Below are 24,223 nucleotides of genomic sequence, written 5' to 3'. Positions count from 1 at the left end.
TTACAATGCTGTAAAGCCTCACTGCAGAGCTGGTCTAGGTCGGCTAAAGGCTCTATTAGACTGGCCAATAGTCTGTCAGATGATCACTAACGAGCATTCGTAGTAACGCTCATTAGCGATTATCTGGCAGTGTAATACTGCTGCCGATTACCCAAATCATGATTACAACGGCAGATTGGGCTGTGTAATCATGATCTGCTGCTGGCAAACAACAAGTCAGTATGGGGACGAGCAATGGCATTAGCATCGCTCCTCCTCATACTGTGGAGGAGATCACTGCATTTAATAGCAGCGGTCTCCTCCACTGACAAGCAGGTGATTTCTGGGAAGGAACGCTTCCCTCCCAACAATCACCTGCTAAATCTAGACGCGCACTATGACCTGGCGTTGTGCGCTGTCAGGTCACAGGGCAGCGCAGCGTCTGATGGGAGTCTGATCTGAAGCTGGGGAGGGCCTGATTGGGGTCTAATATGAGGCTGGGAGATTATTATTAATTCCATGGCGCTGTACATATGATAAGGTGTATGCATACATAATCCAGACAATTGCACTAAGCATGAACAAGACGAGTTACAGACTGGTACAGAAGGAGAGAGGGCCCTGCCCATGAGGGCTTACAATGTAGGCTGGGGGTCTGATAGGAGGCTGATGGATGTGGGGGCAGATCTGAGGCTGAGAAAGGGACGAAGGCAGGGACAGTTGTGAAGAAAGAGGCAGGGACAGTGGCAGGTAGAGTGAAAGCTGGGTGCACCCCTCTCTGGACCCCCCTGGGATTAGCTTGGCTGCCATTAATGCCAAATAAAGAACTAAATATATAACATTCTCAACTTAAAATTTAGACTGCCTTGTGTGGTTGAAATAGCGCCTGTACTCTATGTAATATATATAGTGCAGGCGCCATTTTGTGCTGCAAAAATACAGCGCTCTAGATTTTTTTAAATTAAAGCGCAATTTCTGTAACTTACCCCTAAGTCACTTATATGTTTGACCCAATATAGCCATCAAATTTTTATGTTGAGAATTTTGTATGGCCCGTGAACAGTGTTACAAATATCCAAATGGCCCTCGGCAGCAAAAAGGTTCCCCACCCCTGCCGTAGATGCTGGTAATGGACCATCCCTAGCAACACACAGACTGTTGCCACAAAGACTGTTTAGGCCCTGTTTTCTAGCAAAAAGGACTATCTTTCCTTAATAAAGTTTATTACAAAAATGCTTAACATCCCTTTCCCTACACGATATTAAAAATAAACGGAAGTAATAGGTACACTTTAAGGCCATCTGCTAGCTAGTGTAAAAAAAATAGCAGAAGGAGCATGGACAACGGCAATAGGGTAATGTGTACCATCATAGAAAAAAAAAGGAATAAAACACATTGGGGATCATTTATTAAGCTGAAATGCGCCTATATCAGGCTTACTTAAGGCGCCGATTGCGCCGTAACAGCCAGTTGCGCTGCAATCTGCGAGTGTACAAAAAGGTCTAAATGTAAGACAGCTCAGAAGCTGTCTTACATTTAGAACTGGCTGAGGATCCGCCGAAGTTATATAGAGGCCAGCGCTTCTTAACTTCGGCAGAACCATCGCCAGCTTAGGGTTTGTTTGTTTTTAAGACCGCCGTCTAAAATGACGGTCTTAATAAATGTGCCTCATAGTACTCAAGTCAACAAACTATAGACTGGTTTCACACATTATAGACTCATTTTTGCACCCATATTACTGTTGACAACAGCTGGTCTATTGGGGTCTTAAGTTGGGAATGATGGTGTCCATATTCCTTGAGAGGACAGTTGTAACAAGGACTGTTCAAAGATTTCTGGAGAATTGTCGTTGATCCAGGTAGTTATTCTTAGGCCTCCTTCACACGACGATATGGCTTTTTCAGTATTTTGCGTTCTGCAAAAAATACTGATGACATCCGTGTGCATTCCGTTTTTTGCGTAACAGAACATCTGGCCGCTAATAGAACATTACTATCCTTGTCCGTTATGCGGACAATAATAGAACATGTTCTATTTTTGAACGGAACGGAAATACGGAAACGGAAGGCATACGAAATACCTTCTGTTTTTTTTGTAGATCCATTGAAATAAATGGTTCCGTATACGGTCTGTATACGGAACGCAAAAAACTGAACATAAACGGGAAAAAAAAACGTTTGCGTGCATGAGGCCTTATTGACTGATTGGAGTCAGGAAGGATTTTTTTCTCTCAAAATGAGGAAAATTGGCTTCTACCTCACAGGGATTTTTTTGCCTTCCTCTGGATCAACCTTCAGGATACTGGATGGACAGATGTCTTTTTTCAGCCTTAAAAACTACACTGAACAAAAATATTAACGCAACACTTTCGGTTTTGCTCCCGTTTTGCATGAGCTGAACTCAAAGAAATGAAACATTTTGTACATACACAAAAGACCCATTACTCTCAAATATTGTTCACAAATCCGTCTAAATCTGTGTTAGTGAGCACTTCTCCTTTGCCGAGATAATCCATCCCACCTCACAGGTGTGGCATATCAAGGTGCTGATTAGACAGCATGAATATTGCACAGGTGTGCCTTAGACTGCCCACAATAAAAGGGCACTCTGAAATGTGCAGTTTGATTACACAGCACAATGCCACAGATGTCGCAACGTTTGAGGGAGCGTGCAATTGGCATGCTGACTGCAGGAATGTCTACCAGAGCTGTTGCCCGTGCAATGAATGTTCATTTCTCTACCATAAGCTTTCTCCAAAGGGTTTCAGAGAATTTGGCAGTACATCCAACCGGCCTCACAACCGCAGACCACGTGTAATCACTCCAGCCCAGGACCTCCACATCCAGCATGTTCACCTCCATGATCGTCTGAGACCAGCCACCCGGACAGCTGCAGCAACAATCGGTTTGCTTAACCAAAGAGTTTCTGCACAAACTGTCAGAAACTGTCTCAGGGAAGCTCATCTGCATGCTCGTTGTCCTCATTGGGATCTGGACCTGACTGCAGTTCGTCGTCGTAACCAAATTGAGTGGGCAAATGCTCAAATTCTATGGCGTCTGGCACGTTGGACAGGCGTTATGTTCACGGATGAGTCACGTTTTCCACTGTTCAGGGCAGATGGCAGACAGCGTGTGTGGCGTCGTGTGAGTGAGCAGTTTGCTGACATCAATGTTGTGGATCGAGTGGCCCATGGTGGAGGTGGGGTTATGGTATGGGCAGGCGTATGTTATGGACAACAAACACAGGTGCATTTTATTGATGGCATTTTGAATGCACAGAGATACCATGACGAGATCCTGAGGCCCATTGTTGTGCCATTCATCCACGACCATCACCTCATGTTGCAGCATGATAATGCACGGCCCCATATTGCAAGGATCTGTAGACAATTCCTGGAAGCTGAAAACATCCCAGTTCTTCCATGGCCAGCATACTCACCGGACATGTCACCCACTGAGCATGTTTGGGATGCTCTGGATCGGCGTATACGACAGCGCGTTCCAGTTCCTGCCAATATTCTGCAACTTCGCACAGCTATTGAAGAGGAGTGGACCAACATTCCACAGGACTCAACCTGATCAACTCTATGCAACGGAGATGTGTTGCACTGCGTGAGGAAAATGGTGGCCACACCAGATACTGACTGGTTATCTGCAGTGATGGCCAGTTTGCCTTCTTCGCCCGCGAACACATGCGGGCTGCCATCTTAACTCACAAATCCGGCGAGGCACAGGTAAGCCCTTACCTGTGCCTGCGCCGCAAGCCGGTCTGAAACAAATGCGGTCACCGGGAGCAGGCAGTTCCTAGAACAGCCCGATGAAGGCCCCCGGCGGCTGTTCCCGCATTTGTTTCAGACCGGCTCGCGGCGCAGGCACAGGTAAGGGCTTATGCCTCGCCGGACTGTTGAGATAAGATGGCAGCCCGCATGTGTTCGCGGGCGAACTGGCCATCACTGGTTATCTGACCCCCCCTTCCCCCCAGTAAGGCAAAACTGTGCACATTTCAGAGTGGCCTTTTATTGTGGGCAGTCTAAGGCACACCTGTGCAATATTCATGCTGTCTAATCAGTTAGTGTGCTCACTAACACAGATTTAGACAGATTTGTGAACAATATTTGAGAGTAATTGGTCTTTTGTGTATGTAGAAAATGTTTTAGATCTTTGCGAAATGGGAGTAAAAACCAAAAGTGTTGCATTTATATTTTTGTCTGTGTAGGTTACTATGTTAATAATGGCAAATAATGAAAATGACAAGGGCGAGAGATTAAAATCTACAAGTAAAAATAAAATAAGAAGAATACAATGCAAGTAAAACCAAGCACAGCAAAATGTACTGAGCACAAAACTTTTCTCTGTTGTAACACTGGTCGTTAAATGAACATATACTTTGCAATGATGGGAGAACACATATTCATCCTCATTCAGTTTACAAGAAAATTTAGACAAGCAAATTCATAGTCGCAGGTGCACATCCATAAAGTTAGCGTATGGCAGCACAACATTACTTATACAAACAATAAAACTGGGGAATAGGGATTATTCTGAATTCAAGTGGTATTATACACTGCTCAAAAAAATAAAGGGAACACTTAAACAACACAATGTAACTCCAAGTCAATCACACTTCTGTGAAATCAAACTGTCCACTTAGGAAGCAACACTGAGTGACAATCAATTTCACATGCTGTTGTGCAAATGGGATAGACAACAGGTGGAAATTATAGGCAATTAGCAAGACACCCCCAATAAAGGAGTGGTTCTGCAGGTGGTGACCACAGACCGCTTCTCAGTTCCTATGCTTCCTGGCTGATGTTTTGGTCACTTTTGAATGCTGGCGGTGCTTTCACTCTAGTGGTAGCATGAGACGGAGTCTACAACCCCCACAAGTGGCTCAGGTAGTGCAGCTTATCCAGGATGGCACATCAATGCAAGCTGTGGCAAGAAGGTTTGCTGTGTCTGTCAGCGTAGTGTCCAGAGCATGGAGGCGCTACCAGGAGACAGGCCAGTACATCAGGAGACGTGGAGGAGGCCGTAGGAGGGCAACAACCCAGCAACAGGACCGCTACCTCCGCCTTTGTGCAAGGAGGAACAGGAGGAGCACTGCCAGAGCCCTGCAAAATGACCTCCAGCAGGCCACAAATGTGCATGTGTCTGCTCAAACGGTCAGAAACAGACTCCATGAGGGTGATATGAGGGCCCGACGTCCACAGGTAGGGGTTGTGCTTACAGTCCAACACCGTGCAGGACATTTGGCATTTGCCAGAGAACACCAAGATTGGCAAATTCACCACTGGCGCCCTGTGCTCTTCACAGATGAAAGCAGGTTCACACTGAGCACATGTGACAGACGTGACAGAGTCTGGAGACGCCGTGGAGAACGTTCTGCTGCCTGCAACATCCTCCAGCATGACCGGTTTGGCATTGGGTCAGTAATGGTGTGGGGTGACATTTCTTTGGAGGGCCGCACAGCCCTCCATGTGCTTGCCAGAGGTAGCCTGACTGCCATTAGGTACCGAAATGAGATCCTCAGACCCCTTGTGAGACCATATGCTGGTGCGGTGGGCCCTGGGTTCCTCCTAATGCAAGACAATGCTAGACCTCATGTGGCTGGAGTGTGTCAGCAGTTCCTGCAAGACGGAGGCATTGATGCTATGGACTGGCCCGCCCGTTCCCCAGACCTGAATCCAATTGAGCACATCTGGGACATCATGTCTCGCTCTATCCACCAACGTCACGTTACACCACAGACTGTCCAGGAGTTGGCAGATGCCTTAGTCCAGGTCTGGGAGGAGATCCCTCAGGAGACCGTCCGCCACCTCATCAGGAGCATGCACAGGCGTTGTAGGGAGGTCATACAGGCACGTGGAGGCCACACACACTACTGAGCCTCATTTTGACTTGTTTTAAGGACATTACATCAAAGTTGGATCAGCCTGTAGTCTGTTTTTTCCACTTTAATTTTGAGTGTGACTCCAAATCCAGACCTCCATGGGTTGAAAAAATTTGATTTCCATTTTTTTATTTTTTGTGTGATTTTGTTGTCAGCACATTCAACTATGTAAAGAACAAAGTATTTCAGAAGAATATTTAATTAATTCAGATCTAGGATGTGTTAATTTAGTGTTCCCTTTATTTTTTTGAGCAGTGTACCTACTATACGTGAAAAAAATAGAAGCTCTTTGTGCACATTTTTGATCAATCGTGTGTCAGGCCCATCTACTGACATCAAGGTGGCTTCTGCAGATGGGTACCTAACACTAACAGAACTGCCTTTCCTGGGCCTGACCTAAGCCTACAATGTCCAGGGCGGTGTAGGAACCAGCTACATTTATACTCTGCTTAGAAGCCCTGGGCGGATGAGCCTACACCGCCCTGAGCATTGTAGGCTTAGGTTAGGCCCAGGAGAGGCAGTTCTGTTAGTGTTAGGTACCCATCTGCAGAAGCCACCTTGACGTCAGTAGATGGGCCCGACACACATTTGATCAAAAATGTGCGCAAAGAGCTACTATTTTTTTCATGCATAGTAGGTGTAATACCACTTTAATTCAGAATAATCCCTACTCCCCAGTTTTATTGTTTGTATGTGTAAGGCCCCTTTCACACGGGCGAGATTTCCGAGCAGGTGCAATGCGTGAGGTGAACGCATTGCACCCGCACTGAATCCGGACCCATTAATTTCTTTGGGGCTGTGCACATGAGCGGTGATTTTCACACATCACTTGTGCATTGCGAGAAAATCCCAGCATGCTCTATATTTTTCACGCAACACAGGCCCCATAGAAGTGAATAGGGCTGCGTGAAAATCGCAAGCATCTGCAAGCAAGTGCGGATACGGTGCGATTTTCACGCATGGTTGCTAGGATGAAAGTCTATTCACTGTATTATTTTCCCTTATAACATGGTTATAAGGGAAAATAATAGCATTGTTTAATACAGAATGCTTAGTAGAAGGTCAATTGAGGGTTAAAAAAATAATTAAAAAATAACTCACCTCCTCCAATTGATCGCGTAGCTGCCGTCTCCTGTTCTTTCTTCAGGACCTGTCAAAGGACCTGTGATAACATCACTGTGCTCATCACATGATCCATCACCATGGTGATGGACCATGTGATGAGCTCAGTGAGGTCACCACAGGTCCTTTGACAGGTCCTGAAGAAAGAACAGGAGACACAATATAGAACATGCTGCGATTTTCACATAACGCAAAAGTGATGCGTGAAAATCACCGCTAATGTGCACCGCTCCATCAAAATGAATGGGTCCGGATTCAGTGTGGGTGCAATGCGTTCACCTCACGCATTGCACCCGCGCGGACATCTCGCCCGTGTGAAAGAGGCCTTAAAGAATGCAATTTTTTTCCCTTATACTGAACCCAAACCCGAACTTCTGTGAAGAAGTCTGGGTTCGGGTCTGGGTACCAAATATGCAGATTTTTCTCAGGTGCGTGCAAAACGCATTAAAACTCATTGCACTCGCAGGGAGAAATCGCGCATGTTCCCGCAACGCACCCGCATCTTTTCCCGCAACGCCCGTGTGAACCCAGCCTAAGGTTCTTATTCAGTCACCATAAGGAGAGATGTTGAAAACTGTTCACAATTGAAATACAATACAAGTGTAATCAATAAATACGCTTAATTTACTGAATCCATGCCCTAAGTCTTGGATGCAAAGGATCAATAGATTCTTATGGGGCGAGATGTATGCTTATGGAAAGTGACAATAATGGATGACGTGGGAGGACATTACCTGTGAACCCAAGTGTACACAAGTGAGGACAGTTCAGCATCACATAGGGACACTTCTGTAATGTGTTTGTGTGTAAAGGGGGCCCTGAAATACACTGGCAAACACTGGATATACTGTACAACAGGGGGATGATTTAAGATTTAAAGATGCTACCATGATCAAGCCTATTAAATCAGACATACTGCCTGGTAGGGTTGATCATGATAACTGCAAGGACCCCTCACTGCTGTGATTAGATTTTCCAATTTTAGAGAAATTCATACTTTATTATTATGCTAATGAGGTTCTCGGAGCACCGAGGGGCTGGCCTATACCCCCAAAGCACTGCCTCACCTCCTCCTTTCCTCTGTTGCTACTCCCCCACTAATTGACAGGGCCAAGCATCCTTGATACTTCAATGCCCTGAAAAGCCGTGCATGCGCTGGCAATAGTACAATCGGTGCATGCTTTGGCGATCTCATTTACCTGTCCCGCTCTGAGATCTGAACTGCACATGTGTTGATTGTAAAATTTGAGGGCCAGGCATTGGAGCAGTGAAGAATCCATGATCTTACTTATGGTAGATTCAGAAATAGTTTAATTCCTTACAGTGGCACCCATGGCACATAATGTAAATTTATGGAAGTGATGTTTTCTGTAGCAGATACGTTTAACATGATACACACAATTATTACTCAAGGTTACTCGCCAGTTTTCCAAAATTCCCCCCTGCAGTATATTTGTTCACCCTCTGAATTATGGCGTAATGCTATAGCCATTTATTATTTCTGCACCCTATAACTTTTAGAGAAGTTGCCAGAGTTCATTGGTCTGAGCGCCAAAACTTTACAGATTTTTCCAAGTGAAAAATTAGTTACATTCTTCAAAAACCTCAAAACTCTGAAGTAAATGTCTCAGTCATTATTTGTGGTAGAAAGACTTATGTTCTTCTTCTGCTAATAATTATTACTAGATTGCATAAAGTAAATTATGATAATGGACGATAGTAGTCATGGTTGATAATTAAAAACTTTATTATATTATTATTATTATTATTATTATTATTATTATTATTCATTTACGGTATATATTTGTTGCTTGTTTTGTTGCTTTGGGACTCTATAATGTATGCTGAAATCTGCCACTTTATGACTCTAAGGCTACATGCACATGACCGTGCTGTTTTTTGCAGTCCGCAAACCGCGGATCCGCAAAAAACGGAAGCCGCCCGTGTGCCTTTCGCAATTTGCGGAACAGAACGGGCAGACCATTGTAGACATGCCTATTCTTGTCTGCAAAAAGGACAAGAATAGGACATGCTATATTTTTTTAGCTGGGCCACGGAACGGTGCAACGGATGCGGACAGCACATGGAGTGCTGTCCGCATCTTTTGCGGCCCCATTGAAGTGATAGGGTCCGCATCCGAGCCGCAAACAACGGTCGTGTGCATGAGGGTGCTTTCACACTTGCGTTGTTTGATTCCCGCAGGCAGTTCTATTGCCTGAACTGCCTGCCTGATCAGGCAAACTGTATGCAAACGTATGTCATTTTTTCTGACTGATCAGGCATTTTTCAGACTTATGAGGATCCTGATCAGTCTGAAAAATGCCTGATCAGTTAAAAAAATGCATTGCAATACCAGATCCGTTTTTCCGGTGTCATCCGGCAAAACGGATCCGGTATTTATTTTTTTCACATTTTTAAAGGTCTGCACATGGGCAGACCGGAATACCGGATCAGTCAATGCGGCAATTTGAATGCCGGATGATAAGTGTTCCGTTTTTTTGGCCGGAGATAAAACCGCAGCATGCTGCAGTATTATCTTCGTCCTGAAAAGTCAAAAAGACCTGAAGACATCCTGATGCATCCTGAACGGATTGCTCTCCATTCAGAATGCATGGGGATAAAACTGATCAGTTCTTTTCCGGTATAGAGCCCTTAGGACGGAACTCTATGCCGGAAAAGAAAAACGCTAGTGTGAAAGTACCTTTAGGCCCCTTTCACACGGGCGAGTATTCCGCGCGGATGCGATGCTTGAGGTGAACGCATTGCACCCGCACTGAATCCGGACCCATTCACTTCAATGGGGCTGTGCAGATGAGCGGTGATTTTCCCGCATCACTTGTGTGTTGCGTGAAAATCGCAGCATGTTCTATATTCTGTGTTTTTCATGCAACGCAGGCCCCATAGAAATGTTGTAAAATTATTTTTTATTGTACAATACTATGAACAATTCGCAATAACAAATATGGCGCTACACATGGCATTTTAGAGAATCAGTCAAAACATTACACATTTACAGAATAAAGTTACAATGCCGTGTCAAAAATCAGTTTCTCAGATTTGTGAAATACCAAGGAGCAAGGCATAGCTGCTTAACAGTAGACTAGGAACCTTCATAACCAGGGAAAGGGAGGGAGAAGGAATAGGGTGGGGGGGGGAAGGGGATAAGGAAAGGAAAGTGGGTTATAAAATTAATTGGAACCCCTCAGGTATCATGAATTATCTTGCTGGAATGTGAAGATATTGTATAAATGTAGCACTGCACTGAAAAGTAATACGTGGTATAATGAAAGCGTAGGAGGCACCAGGGCTCCACCCAAGACCCCATCATTATATTGGGAGCTAATCTCCCTTTCGCTATTCCTATTAATTAATTTAGGTATCCGAGAAGTTTCTATACTTTTTCCAGGGCCCCCAAACCTTCTCAAATTGATGAGATGCACGGGAGTCCCAGTAGGCTATTTGCTCAAGGCGGTACAGTTGATCGAATTTCTGAGTCCAATGTGGCAAGGCCCCATAGAAATGAATGGGGATGCGTGAAAATCGCATAGCATCCGCAAGCAAGTGCGGATGCAATGCAATTTTCATGTATGTTTGCTAGGAGATGATGTTAGTAAATTGATAAAAGTTTTCTATCTTCATTCAGCAGGACCTGCGCTGACGTCACCGCTCTCACCATGTGGTGAGCGCGATTAGGTCATCAAAGGTCCTTTTGCAGGTCCTAAAAGAAGAAGCAAGAAGACGATGCCAGCTGCGCGATCAATTGGATGAGGTGAGTTAATTTTTTTTACCCCTCAATCCACATTTTACTAAGCATTCTGTATTAAGAATGCTATTATTTTCCCTTATAACCATGTTATTAGGAAAAATAATAAAATTAAGAAAATCACAGAAATAAGATAATAATGCACTTAGTAAAATAGATCCAAGCATTAAATATGGACAAAGTCCTCACTCTGATATGATAAAATATGAGACACTTAGCCAATATATTTTGATCAAAACAGATCTGTGCCCACCTACCAAGCGCCAGGGTGGTCCCAGGTCAGGCGGGTCCTACGCTAAATCTACCTAAGCCATTGGGCTTCTATGTTCAGGAGCGCAGACGCCGCACATATGGTGTGCTGCTCCTCGTCACCTCCATGTGCATCAAGCAGTGGCACCTTCAAGTGTGAATGCGCTCCTATTTTATCTTGGGAGAAGCATTCCTTTGCACTTTTGCCCTTCCTATCCAATAGAGCGCCTTGATTAGGTGGTACATATGGGTGTGCTTGCTCCTCCTCCTATCGGTTGCTTGATGCATATGGAGGTGACGAGGAGCAGCACACCATATGTGCGGCGTCTGCGCTCCTGAACATAGAAGCCCAATGGCTTAGGTAGGTTTAGCGTAGGACCCGCCTGACCTGAGACCACCTTGGCGCTTGTTAGGTGGGCACAGATGTGTTTTGATCAAAATATATTGTCTAAGTGTCTCAGATTTTATCATATCAGAGTGAGGACTTTGTGTGTGAAAGTACCCTCATATGGCCAGGGAGATCCTCAAATTTATATATCATACCGTGCAGGATGTTTTTACCTTTGTTTTTTCTGTGATTTGTTTTGTCAAAAAAATAAAATGAATAGAACACCTAACCCAAACCCGAACTTCAGTGAAGAAGTCCGGGTTCGGGTCTGGGTACCATATTCAGTTTTTTCTCACACGCGTGCAAAACACATTTTACTCGCGCGGAAAAAACTGAACATCGGAACGCAAAACTGACTGCAATTGCGTGCCTACTCACGCGGGTTTCCTGCAATGCACACGGAGCAAATCCAGAACGCCCGTGTGAAAGACGCCTAAAGGTGCATTTAGCTTCTGCAGTCGATTGTCAGGAAAGAAGCATTTCTTCCTGACAGTCGGCTGCTCGTTCAATAAAAGAGAAACCTGCATTTACATGCAGTGATCTCCTTCACTGTAAGAGGACGAGGGATCACCATTGCGATCCCTAGTCTTCATACAGATTCATGGTTTCTGGGCAGCAGATAGCTGTTTAAACCATACAATCTGCTGCCCAGAAACTATGATCGGTGGTGTCTGCACGAGCGACAAGATCACCCGATAAATGATCGTTTCGAATGATCGTGGAAAAGATGTTAGTCTGTTTGAGAAGGGTCAAATCATTGGCATGCATCAAGCAGAGAAAACATCTAAGGAGATTGCAGAAACTACTAAAATTGGGTTAAGAACTGTCCAACGCATTAATAAAAACAGGAAGGATAGTGGGGACCCATCGTATTAGAGGAAGAAATGTGGCGGGAAAAAAATCCTGAATGATCGTGATCGGTGATCACTTAAATGTTTGGTGAAATCAAATTGAAGAAAAACAACAGTAGAACTCAGGGCTATGTTTAATAGTGGAAGTAAGAGCATTTCCACACGCACAATGTGAAGGGAACTTAAGGGATTGGGACTGAACAGCTGTGTAGCCGTAAGAAAACCACTAATCAGTGAGGGAGCATAAAGATTGGACTCTGGAGCAATGGAAGAAGGTCATGTGGTCTGATGAGTCCAGATTTACCCTGTTCCAGAGTGATGGGCGCATCAGGGTAAGAAGAGAGGCAGATGAAGTGATGCACCCGTCATACCTAGTGCCTACTGTACAAGCCTGTGGGGGCAGTGCTATGATCTGGGGTTGCGTTGGTCAGGTCTAGGTTCAGCAACAGTATGAGCTCCCAGAATGAGGTCAGCTGACTGCCTGAACATACTGAATGACCAGGTTATTCCATCAATGGGTTTGTACTTCCCTGATGGCACATGCATATTCCAAGATGACAATGCCAGGATTCATCGGGCTCAAACTGTGAAAGAGTGGTTCAGGGAGCATGAGACATTATTTTCACATATGGATTGGCCACCACAGAGTCAAGACATTAACCCCATTGAGAATCTTTGGGATGTGCTGGAGAAGGCTTTGCGCAGCAGTCAGACTCTACCATCATCAATGCAAGATCTTAGTGAAAAAATAATGCAACACTGGATGGAAATAAATCTTGTGACATTGCAGAAGCTTATCGAAACAATGCCACAGAGAATGCGTGCCGTAATCAAAGCTAAAGGCGGTCCAATGAAATATTTTTGGCAGTGTATGTACCAGCCAAAATTGCTGATTTTGGTACCAGCCAAACCCCCGCCGATCAGCTGTATGAGAAGGCAGTAGTGCCACAGCGTTCTCTCAGCTTTTCCTAGGCCAGTGACATCATGTTCATCAGTCACTAGGCCTAGGAGCAGCACAGCCCCATTGAAGTCAATGTTGCTGAGCTGCGATACCAAGTACAGACCCTATACAATGTACGTCACTGTGCTTGGTGAGCAGGAGCGCCACTGCCTTCTCAAACAACTGATCACCAGGGATCCTGGGTGTCAGACACCCACCAATCAGATACTGATGACCTATCTAGAGGATAGGTCATCAGTATACAAGTCTCAGAAAACCCGTTTAGGCCTTCTGCACACAAACGTGTTTTTTTCCCCGTTTACAGGCCGTTTTTTGCGTTCCATATACGGTCCGTATACGGAACCATTCATTTCAATGGTTCAGCAAAAAAACAGAATGTACTCCGTATGCATTCCGTTTCCGTATTTCAGTTTTTCTGTTCCGTTGAAAGATAGAACATGTCCTATTATTGCCCGCAAATCACGTTCCGTGGCTCCATTCAAGTCAATGGGTCCGCAAAAAAATGCATCCGTATGTCTTCCGTATCCATTCGGTTTTTGCGGAACCATCTATTGAAAATGTTATGCCCAGCCCAATATTTTCTATGTAATTACTGTATACTGTATATGCCATACGGAAAAACGGAACCAAAATGGAAACGCAACGGAAACAAAAAACGGAAAAATGGATCTGGAAAAAACGGCCTGCAAAACACTGAAAAAGCCATATGGTCGTGTGCAGGAGGCCTTAGGCTTCATGCACACGACCGTATTTTGTTTCCGTGTCCGATCCGTTTTTTTGCGGATAGGACCCATTCATTTCAATGGGTCCGCAAAAAACGTGGACAGCACACTGTGTGCTGTCCGCATCAGTATGTCCGTTCCGTTGCTCCGCAAAAAAAATAGAACATGTCCTATTTTTTTCTAGTTTGCGGACAAGGATAGGCATTATTACAATGGATCCGCAAAAAAAACGGATCCGCAAAAAAAAAGGATGCCATACGGAAGTCATCCGTTTTTTTGCGGAACCGCAGTTTGCGGACCGCAAAACACACACGATCGTGTGCATGTAGCCTTAATCTGTCTTTTAAAAAAATGTTTTCTGGGTATAATTTTTTGAAGTCACTCCATGTATTCTGGTTCCTGTCCTGGTTCTTTAATTTCCTCCTTTGTATGGACTTTTAGTAGGACAGACAGCCTGCGGCCAGTGAATGCCCCCCTGCATTGACGCTCACCTTTGTGGGCATCTTTATCTAGGCTTCTCAAGAAAACAGAGCTGTTATACTGTTATCCCAATTCTACACATACTATTATCATGACGATAACATTGTTCCTTTATAGCAGCAGTAAACTAACAGTGGGTTACCTGTCTAGGAGTTTTATCTCTTTGCTCTGACTGCTACAGAAGGACAATGTTTTGTATTTTGTTGTCAATGGTATAGTATTGAGACCCAAAAAATAGCAAAGACTGGGATTTTACTTACCAGACATTGAACATTTATTATATTACCTTTACCGCCTGTGTAAGTCCCCTGCTTCGGCTATTGGTCTTATGTATTCTATGTTTCACCACAGATTAAATCCTTTTAATTGTGTGTTTTTATTATAATCATGGAATAAAGATATACTGATTTATAAAATCCCTGTCTTTGCTATTTTTTGGGTCTCTATATCTTGTGGGCAATCCTGGGTAGATGGTGTTCTATTTTGCCCAACCTGTTTATTGGTGTATAATGGTATAGTATTTTTGAGTTTAAAAATACCCCTTTCTGACAGAGGTGCCCCTTTAATACAAAAATGATGCGATAAAAAAATTGAAAATGCTGCAAAAGGTTGGAGTTTGCAGTCATATGCCTACACGGTGTGTGAATAACTGGGTGTAGGGTTTATCAGGGTTTATTTTGTCAAATGACACTTATAAAAGGAAGTTCCATGTCATTTCTTCTTTCACAACATAAGAATCACTGAAGTATTTCACAACGTAACCGTACTCCCATAATACACACGGTAAAACAAGGAGAAGTCTGCTCTGTGTCACGAATCGCCAGAAGACAGCCTGAAAAGAGCAAAAGTATCAAGTATCTACCGGAACAATCAATGAGAAATGATGGGATTAAGGGTGCAATATTTCTTGTCAAACTATGTAAATGAATCCCTTTGATGTGGCTTAGGCCCGGAACCTATAAACGGATGATACTGGGCGCCAATGTTTCATTGTGTGAAATGAAGATATAGAATGGCCCGGCTGGTGGGAACAGTTTCGCTGACCTGGGATCAGAAAGTTAAACTCTCATGCTGGAAAAACATAGGGTTCTAGTTCTCAGATCAAGAATATTGTGACTGATGATGAACAATGCAGAAATATACTATGGGCTTAAAAACGATGATTGAAAAAGAAGACATTGACAAAGGGTACTGCTAGCCTGAAAGATGCTAATGTGATCACCCTTAGGGTGCATTCACACAACTGTATTTTGCAGTAAGCAAAACGTGGATCCGCAAAAAATATGGATGACGTCCGTGTTTTTTGCTGATCCATAGTACAATGTCTATTCTGTCCACAAAATAGGACATATTCTATCTTTTTTGCAGGACTGCGGAACGGACTTACAGATGCAGACAGATGCAGACATTATTTTACCAGTGTCATGAAGTACAATATGTGACGAAAAAACTATCTCAGAATGGCCTGGATAAGTCAAAGCGTTTTAAAGTTATCACCACTTAAAGTGACACTGGTCAGATTTGCAAAAAATGGCCTGGTCCTTAAGGTGAAATAAGGCTGTGTCCTTAAGGATTTAAAGTAACTGGCCATGCAGTTCTATAGTGTAGTGGATAAGATTCTTGGCTGTAATGTAGAAGGTTGTGAGTTTGAATCCCGCCAGAAACTTTTCAGAAATAGAGGCTAAACTTGATTTAAATACACTGTGGTGTCCCCAACCATTGACTCCATTTATGGACATAGCTATATATGGATTCAGAGCAGGGACTCCTAAGCTGAACTAGAGTCCGGACACCCGCCCCCCCCCCCTTCAGAGCAGGGGGTGCCTGGTTTAATACTCGGGTTCTCCCGTTGACTTCCATTGTGCTCTGTAGAGCACCCGAGCATCGGGAAGTGTTCTACTAGAGCACATGAGCAATTTGGTGCTCAACCAACACTAGTGTTGACCAAATGATCAAGCTGAATATTTTCAGAACTATCCACATGGATATTGAACAGATGACACCGGTATGTGTGACTACACTCCTATATTACTAACGATTGATCTGTGACTTTACCATCTTAGGGTATTTTGCTTTCAAAACTGCATCAGGAAACCTGACTGTGTGGCCATACCCTTAAACAAAAAGTAAAAATATTGTTTCTGAGTAAATTGCTTTCATGTGGCTTCCGGAGCTGCGCTCCCTCGAGTTGTCCTGCAAGGGAGACAATGCATGTGATTAAAAGGCAATCCCACTTTAGAAGCAAAGTGCAAATTGATTTCCTTTACCATCAAGCAGCTAGAACAGGAATGAGCTACCAGCGTGACCTCCTGACATATAATCAAAGTGACAACGTACTTGTCGATCTACAGATGGAAACCATGAAAGTTATCTGCAAGAATCAGAGATCCTTCGCAAGCACTACAGTATACTGATTCTATCAGAATTCCGATTCATCAATTTTCCAAGGTGTGGCTAAGATTTCAGTTTAACTTCCAATTGTCTATGTTTTGAACGGATATACCATCATCCCCATCATCTATATAGTCTTATTCGGTGTTTGGTCAGCAGACGAGTGAGTTTTCCACGCGGGCGCAATGTGTGAAGTGAACGCACCCGTGTGGAAATCAATGGGTCTGTGTGCATGTTGTTTTTCACGCATTATTTCTGCGTTGCGCGAGAATCGCAGCATGTTTTATATTCGTAGACGTGAATGAGGCCTCACTGATGGTTGGTAGGAGATGTTGTTTGTAAATCTTCAGTTATTTTTTCACACGCATGAAAAAGTCATCAAAACAGATTACACCTGTGTGGAAAAACTGAAACACGGAACACAATTGCAGGTAAAACTGACTAAACTTGCTAGTAAAATGGTGCGAGTTTAACTGAACGCATCCTGACACAATTTGTATCACTCACGTGAAAGAGGCCTAAGGGTACGACCACTTGGTACGGTCATGATCTGTTCGGGTCATGGCCTACTGCAGTCGAGAACCGTGCAGCCAAGTAGGCGGCAGCTACACTGTACAGCCAGTCTTCATTGTTATTGGCCATGCGGCACTTTCAATACCGCACGGCCATTAACAATGAAGACTGGCTACACAGTGCGGTCAAATTGTCCGACCGCAACCAGCCACAAGCCGAACAGATCACAACTGTGCTGTGTGGTCATATCCTAACAAACTTAAGTGTTAAGGCCCCTTTGCACAGGACACTGATCAGGGCAATTATCGGAAAGGAGTGTTCACTCGTTCCCGATATTTGCCCTGTGTAAAAGTTTTGCTTATTCATTGATGCCTTTGATGGGCAACAGATGATGCTGCATAAATAGATTTTGCTGCCCAGAAACAATGGGGGAGTTATATTAATGTATGTGAGCCTAGAGTTCTACTTTATTGGCTGAAATCCACCATGATCCATCCAGTGGTTAGCACTGGTGCCTTGCAGCGCTGGGGTCCTAGGTTCGAATACAAGTATCAGCATGGAGTTTGTATGTTCTCCCCGTGTTTGTGTGGGCACTCTGACGTCCTCCCATACTCCAAAGATACTGATAAGGAGTTTAGATTGTCCATTGAAGACAAATGAGCGCTGATGATGTCAGCGCTATATAAGTGTGTAAAACAACTGCTTGTGCCAGAATTTGTGGCACAAGTCAACTTTTCCTCCAACTTTTTGTCTAGTCCCACTTTACACCTTCTTGTGTCTCAATCTTAGACAGATCTTTTGCGTATCTTGAGGTAAAAATGATACCAGCTCCTAGGTGGTCTACAAAATGGTGAATGATTCGGATAGTATGGAGGCCTGCGGCACATTGTGTAGTATTTTCCCTTCAGACTGCCTTACATCATGTTTCACACAGTCTGACAGCTGGTAATTCAGGACATGTTCCAGGTTGGTTATGAACAGCTGAACTAACAAATCCGGAGATTAATGGTGGAAACAAGTTATAATATCATCGTGATATAATCATAAAGAGATAATTAATTACTGCATTCAAAGGTGCCTCCGGGGTCAGGAGCAGAAATGGTATTTATTAATAGAAATTACAGAGTAGCACCATGTTTCAAAATGGAGGATGCCATCCAAAGCAGACAACTGCTCGGCAGGGATATTGTATGTGCAGCTTTTAATAGCAGTACTTCAAATTGGCCATATACATTATTGTTGTCATATATCGGCAGACATGGGGGCCACCCTACTGTACCTAAACAGCAGATCAGACCATAAACACCAGCTATGCAACGCATCAATAGCTGCACTCCATGCTTCTTATCTCCACCAAGCTCCACTTAAAGGGCATCTGTCAGCAGATTTGTCCCTATGACACTGGCTGATCTGTTACATGTGCGCTTGGTAGATGAAGACATCTGTGTTGGTCCCATGTTCATATGTGCCCACATTGCTGAGAAAAGTAAAGTTTTAATATATGCAAATGAGCCTTTAGGAGCAACGAGGGCGTTGCCTTTACACCTAGAGGCTCTGCTCTCTCTGCAACTGCCCCACCCTCTGCACTTTGATTGAAAGTGTGATGATGTTTTTACTGTTTGGCCTTGTCAATCAAAGTGAAAAGGATATGACAGTTGCAGAGAGAGCAGAGCCTCTAGGTGTAATGGCAACGCCCCTGTTGCTCCTAGAAGCTCATTTGCATATATTAAAACATCATTTTTCTCAGCAATGCGGGTACATATGAACATGGATATATATCACAGATGCCTTCATCTGCCAAGCGCACATGTAACATGTCAGCCAGTTTCATAGGGACAAATCTGCTGACAGATGTCCTTTAACACACAGGGTTAGGCCTCATGCACACGACAGTATCTTTTTACGGTCTGCAAAACGGGGTTCCGTTGTTCCATGATCCGTTTCCATTTTTTTTCCGTGTGTCTTCCTTGATTTTTGGAGGATCACCAGACATGAAAAGTGAAAAAAAAAGTTTGCCTTGAAAATGATAGGAAAAAAACGGACACGGATCACGGACGCGGATGACAATCTTGTGTGCCTCTGTGTTTTTTCACGGACCCATTGACTTGAATTGGTCCGCGAACCATTGTCCGTGAAAAAAATAGGACAGGTCATATTTTTTTTTTTTGACGGACTGGAAACACGGATCACGGACGCGGATGACAAACGGTTCCTTTTTTTTAGTTTTCAGCGGACCCATTAAAAGTCAATGGGTCCGCAGAAAATCACGGAAAACGGAACAACGGACACGGAACCCAACAACGGTCATGTGCATGAGGCCTTAAACACATTATTCTGCCTATGCCGCTTTTTGCCATAAAAAAAACTATGGATTTGCAACTTTTCAATGCAATTGTGACTTTTCTAGTTACAATTAGCATTTTATGCCACCCTTCTTGCGTGGCAAGGATGGGGTGTGGCCCTGGCTTATTCATCATTATTTACACCAGAAACTAGCTTAAATAATGGCTAAAATGTATGGCAGCTCCAAACTGCTGTAGACTTAATTCTGGCGCATGGAGAGCCGGAGGAGGCAGGTGAATGACATGCCTCCTACAGCAGCACAGGCTCCATGAAAACCAATGCAGCAAACTCCGGTCTTCAGGAATCTGGGCCACAGTCTCTCCAAATGCCTGCATCCATATAGTGAGCAAATCATCACTACTCACTGTGGTACAGACTGTGCCTCAATTCTTTGATTTGCTCACTATATTGATGACGTTTTGGCAGCACGGTGGCTCAGTGGTTAGCACTGGTTCCTTGTAGCTCAGTGGTTAGCACTGGTTCCTTGTAGCGCAGGGGTCCTGGGTTTAATTCCGACCAAGGAAAACATCTGCATGGAGTTTGTATGTTCTCCCTGTGTTTGCATGAGTTTCCTCCTATACTCCAAAGACATACTGATAGGGAGCTTAGATTGTGAGCCCCATTGGGGACAGTGTGATGCTAATGTCTGTAAAGCGCTGTGGAATATAGTAGCGCTATATAAGTGCGTAAAATGAATAAGTGATCGTTGTTTTCCCCCGACAGCAGTGATCAGCAAGAAACACAGACTGAGCACGCTGGATTGGATTTCAACATGACCAGTGATTTGTTGTGTCAGTAGATAAGCTGTCCTGCAGTGGCGTGTTTCTATCTCCCCGCTGAATAAACAACAACCAAGTGGAATGAGCTTGTCTATGGGGAGGACACATGTGTATGGGCAGATTTAGTCATTTATTAAGACCATCATCTTAGACACCGGTCTTAATAACCCCTATAGCTGGCGGTGGATCAGTTGAAGTTATGAAGAGGCACCGACCTCTACATTACTTTGCCGTATCCAGCGCCAGTCTAACTGTAAGCCAGCTTCCTAAAACATGTGGAGAAAATGATGAATGAGACAGACCAGACGGCTATTTTAGACCTGGCTTTAGCGGGAAAAAACCTTTACGCTGCAATCTGATCACTGCTGCCCAGAAACAATAATTTATGTGCCTACATGAATGACAGGATAACCCGATGAACGAGTGTTTTGCTGGTTCATCAGGTGATTGGTGACACATTAACATGGGCAGATTGTCGGGAACAAGCGTTCACAGGAACGTTCGTTCCCCATAATCTGCCTGATATTCGGGCCATGTAAATCCACTTTCAGCTCTAGCACCAGAGATGGAGAAGAGAACAGAGTAAGTTAATTTTTCTCGATAGATGGCAAGCAAGGGCCATGACATAGGCAGAAATAACCAGGCAACAGACCAGGTCCAACCAGGATTGCAGTTCACACAGGGGTTTAATGGCGTTACAGCATCCTGCTGTAGCATCGCAGTACACAGCAAAGCACAAAGTAAAAGGTTAACAATGTATATGTATGTATTTGCACAAGGTATTAATGGGCCATATCTACAGCCACTCCTAGATGGAGCAGGTATCACCCTCTATATAAATAGAGGAGGTAGAACATTCTAGTCAGTCTAGCCAAGTCATTCTAATCAGTCAAGATGCAAAAATGTAGAGCTGACAGCTTAGTTCATCCTGGACCTGATACCACCCAGGAAAGAGCCGTAACAACTACAGTAGAAGACCAGGTGTAAGAGAGAGAGAGGTGTAGGGAAAGTTCAGTAGAAGACCCGATATCATGCAAGGTGATTGCAGGGGACATGAACACAGTGGTTAACCCAGCGGAAGATAGAAGGCAAAATGGGGACACTAGAGGGTGTCTAAGAAGGAGAGAACAGAAACTAATGACTGATTCACATCTCATAGACCTATGGAGAACTTTACATCCAGAAGGTAGAGAATATACACATTTCTCACACACCCATTCCTCCTGGTCCAGGATAGATTCTATCCTTCTGTTACCTCTTCTAGCAACCCATAGTCTAGCAACTCCTATTGAGTACATGATAATATCAGACCATGCTCCCCTGACCCTAAACATACAAGATCATGTTCCTAGGGGAGCTTATTATTTGGCGATTCCCAACTCAGCTTTATAAAGACAAAGGATTCTGTTCTAAACTGAAGGAATGGTGGCAAGAATTTTTAGACAATAATTCCACAACCACAGATCCTCAGCTACTATGGGATGCGGGCAAAGCAGTGATAAGGGGACGACTGCTCTCCTATATAGCACATAGGAAAAAATATACATCTACTCAACTAGCCCAACATGGCCTAAAACGGAGACAGGCATATGTTGCTTTTATCTCTACACCAACACTGACAAAAAGGCATGGCAAGAAGCCAAATCTCAATATGAAACTTGGTTGCAAAAAAAAGAAGACCTTTACCATACCCAAAGGGAGGCCCAATTATACAGATACGGAAATAAGGCTGGAAAATTGTTATCAAGACTTGCTGATGGCCCCTTTACTTCTACACTGATTCTGGCACTAAAATAAAAAGAAGGTACATTACACCATAACCCATAATAATTCTGTTAGATTATTATAAACAACTATATTCCGACTCCAGGGTATGCCAGAGAGTGGTTACACTCCATACCTCTACCTACATTGACTAATGATCTGAGACAATCCCTAAATGCTCCTATAACTGTAGAAGATGTTCAGACAACTATTAAAAACCTGGCTCTGGGTAAGGCGCCTGTTCCAGATGGCTATACTGGCAAATTCTATAAAATCCTAAATGAACAAATCTCACCTTTACTGCAACAGGTATATGGGCGATACATGGAAGGAACAGACATGCCACTACATGCTAACATGGCATATATTAAAATCCTACCTAAGCCAGGTAAAGTTCCTACAAACCAACATCCTACAGATCAATCTCACTCATAAATGTGGACATTAAATTGATATCTAAACTACTAGCAGACAGATTGGCCAATATACTGCCAGGCTTCATTTCAAACTATCAAGTAGGATTTGTACAAGAGAGGGCTGCAGTTTATAATATTAAAAAAGTTATGACAGTTCTTGACCGAGGCACCCACAATTATACAGGCCTTCAGCTATATTGACGATAGATGCAGAAAAAGCCTTCGACAATGTCAAATGGAGTTGGCTAAATTTGGTCCTAGATAAAATGGGAATTGATAGAGCCTTTCGATCGTATCTCACAGAACTATACAGGGACCCACATGCTAGGGTATACACCCCAGGCTTTTTATCCTCATCCTTCCCATTGCAAAAAGGCACCAGACAAGGATGTCTGCTCTCACGACTGCTCTTCAATCTGGCATTAGAACCACTATCCAGAGCCATCCTTCTAGCAGGGAACATACAGGACATACAGATAGGAAAAGAAGAGTTCAAACATGCTCTGTTTGCAGATGACATCTTGTTCTTCCTGATATGTCCACACAGGGACCTACGTGTATTTGCACTGCTCTCGCATTTTTGGAAATTCTCGGGTTTCAAAGTCAACCAAAATAAATGTGAGCTTCTAGATCTGCAATGAGCAGGACACTGGGTCATTGGGTTGCTATGCAGTGGGTCAGATTTAGGTGTGTATAAGTTCGTGACGCCAGTTGCAGCTTGCGCAGGTACTATAGCAGGGCCCTTTAAGATGGTATGAGCACACGTACTAGGTGAGAAATGCTAGAGGGGGATATTGTCTCTGTGTTGTGTCAACGGTGTCTCCAACCTTGGTACGTCTGGACTCCTGTATCCTGGCTCACATGCAACAAAATTGAGTGCTGTTAATAGGAGTAATGGAGGAATGATGGAATTCCACACAGAAAATAGGGTCCAACTTGTCTTTACTTGATGTTATTATATGCAGCTTTAGATCCATACAATGTACAGCAGTAGTCTAGGATCCCAGCAGGTATTGGCAATATGTGGAAGGAATTATATATATATTCTGCATCTGGTACATACGCCTTTAAGAATCTGGCAGGTATCTGTCTTCTGCTCTGTCTATGGTCTGCTTGATGTAGGCCTGACTAGCTCTGGAGGTACTTATCTTCTCCTTGTTTTTGGAATCTGTACTTACAGGACTGCTCGCAGGGAATGATGGTGGCGTCCTGGAGATCTGATAGTTCTGTAGATGGCTGCTTCCTTGGTCTACCAGCTGAGGTAAGGGACTCAGGCTGGGAAGGTTGATCTGGGCCTCAGCAGAGGCTTGGATCCTTGGCTGGGGTCCCTGTTTCTGGGAGCTCCTATCACACAGCCTACCCCAACAGGGGGTGGCTGGTACACTGCCTAGAACTTTCTTTCTTTCCTCCTCCTGAAGTAGGATGTGGGAACATTCCACTCCTCCTCAGATAGGGGGAAGCTAGCCTGGAATGGTATATTCCAGTCTAGAGCTATCTAGCTATGTTCTACTGACATATTGCTGCCACCTGCTGGTGTACATGGGAATTACAGCAAATACATATAATACAAATATAATGTCAGGTTACACAGGATATTAACACATTTACACTTC

This window comes from Bufo bufo, chromosome 2 (assembly GCF_905171765.1).
Source record: "Bufo bufo chromosome 2, aBufBuf1.1, whole genome shotgun sequence".
Classification (NCBI taxonomy): domain Eukaryota; kingdom Metazoa; phylum Chordata; class Amphibia; order Anura; family Bufonidae; genus Bufo; species Bufo bufo.
Note: the sequence above shows the minus strand (reverse complement) of the source record.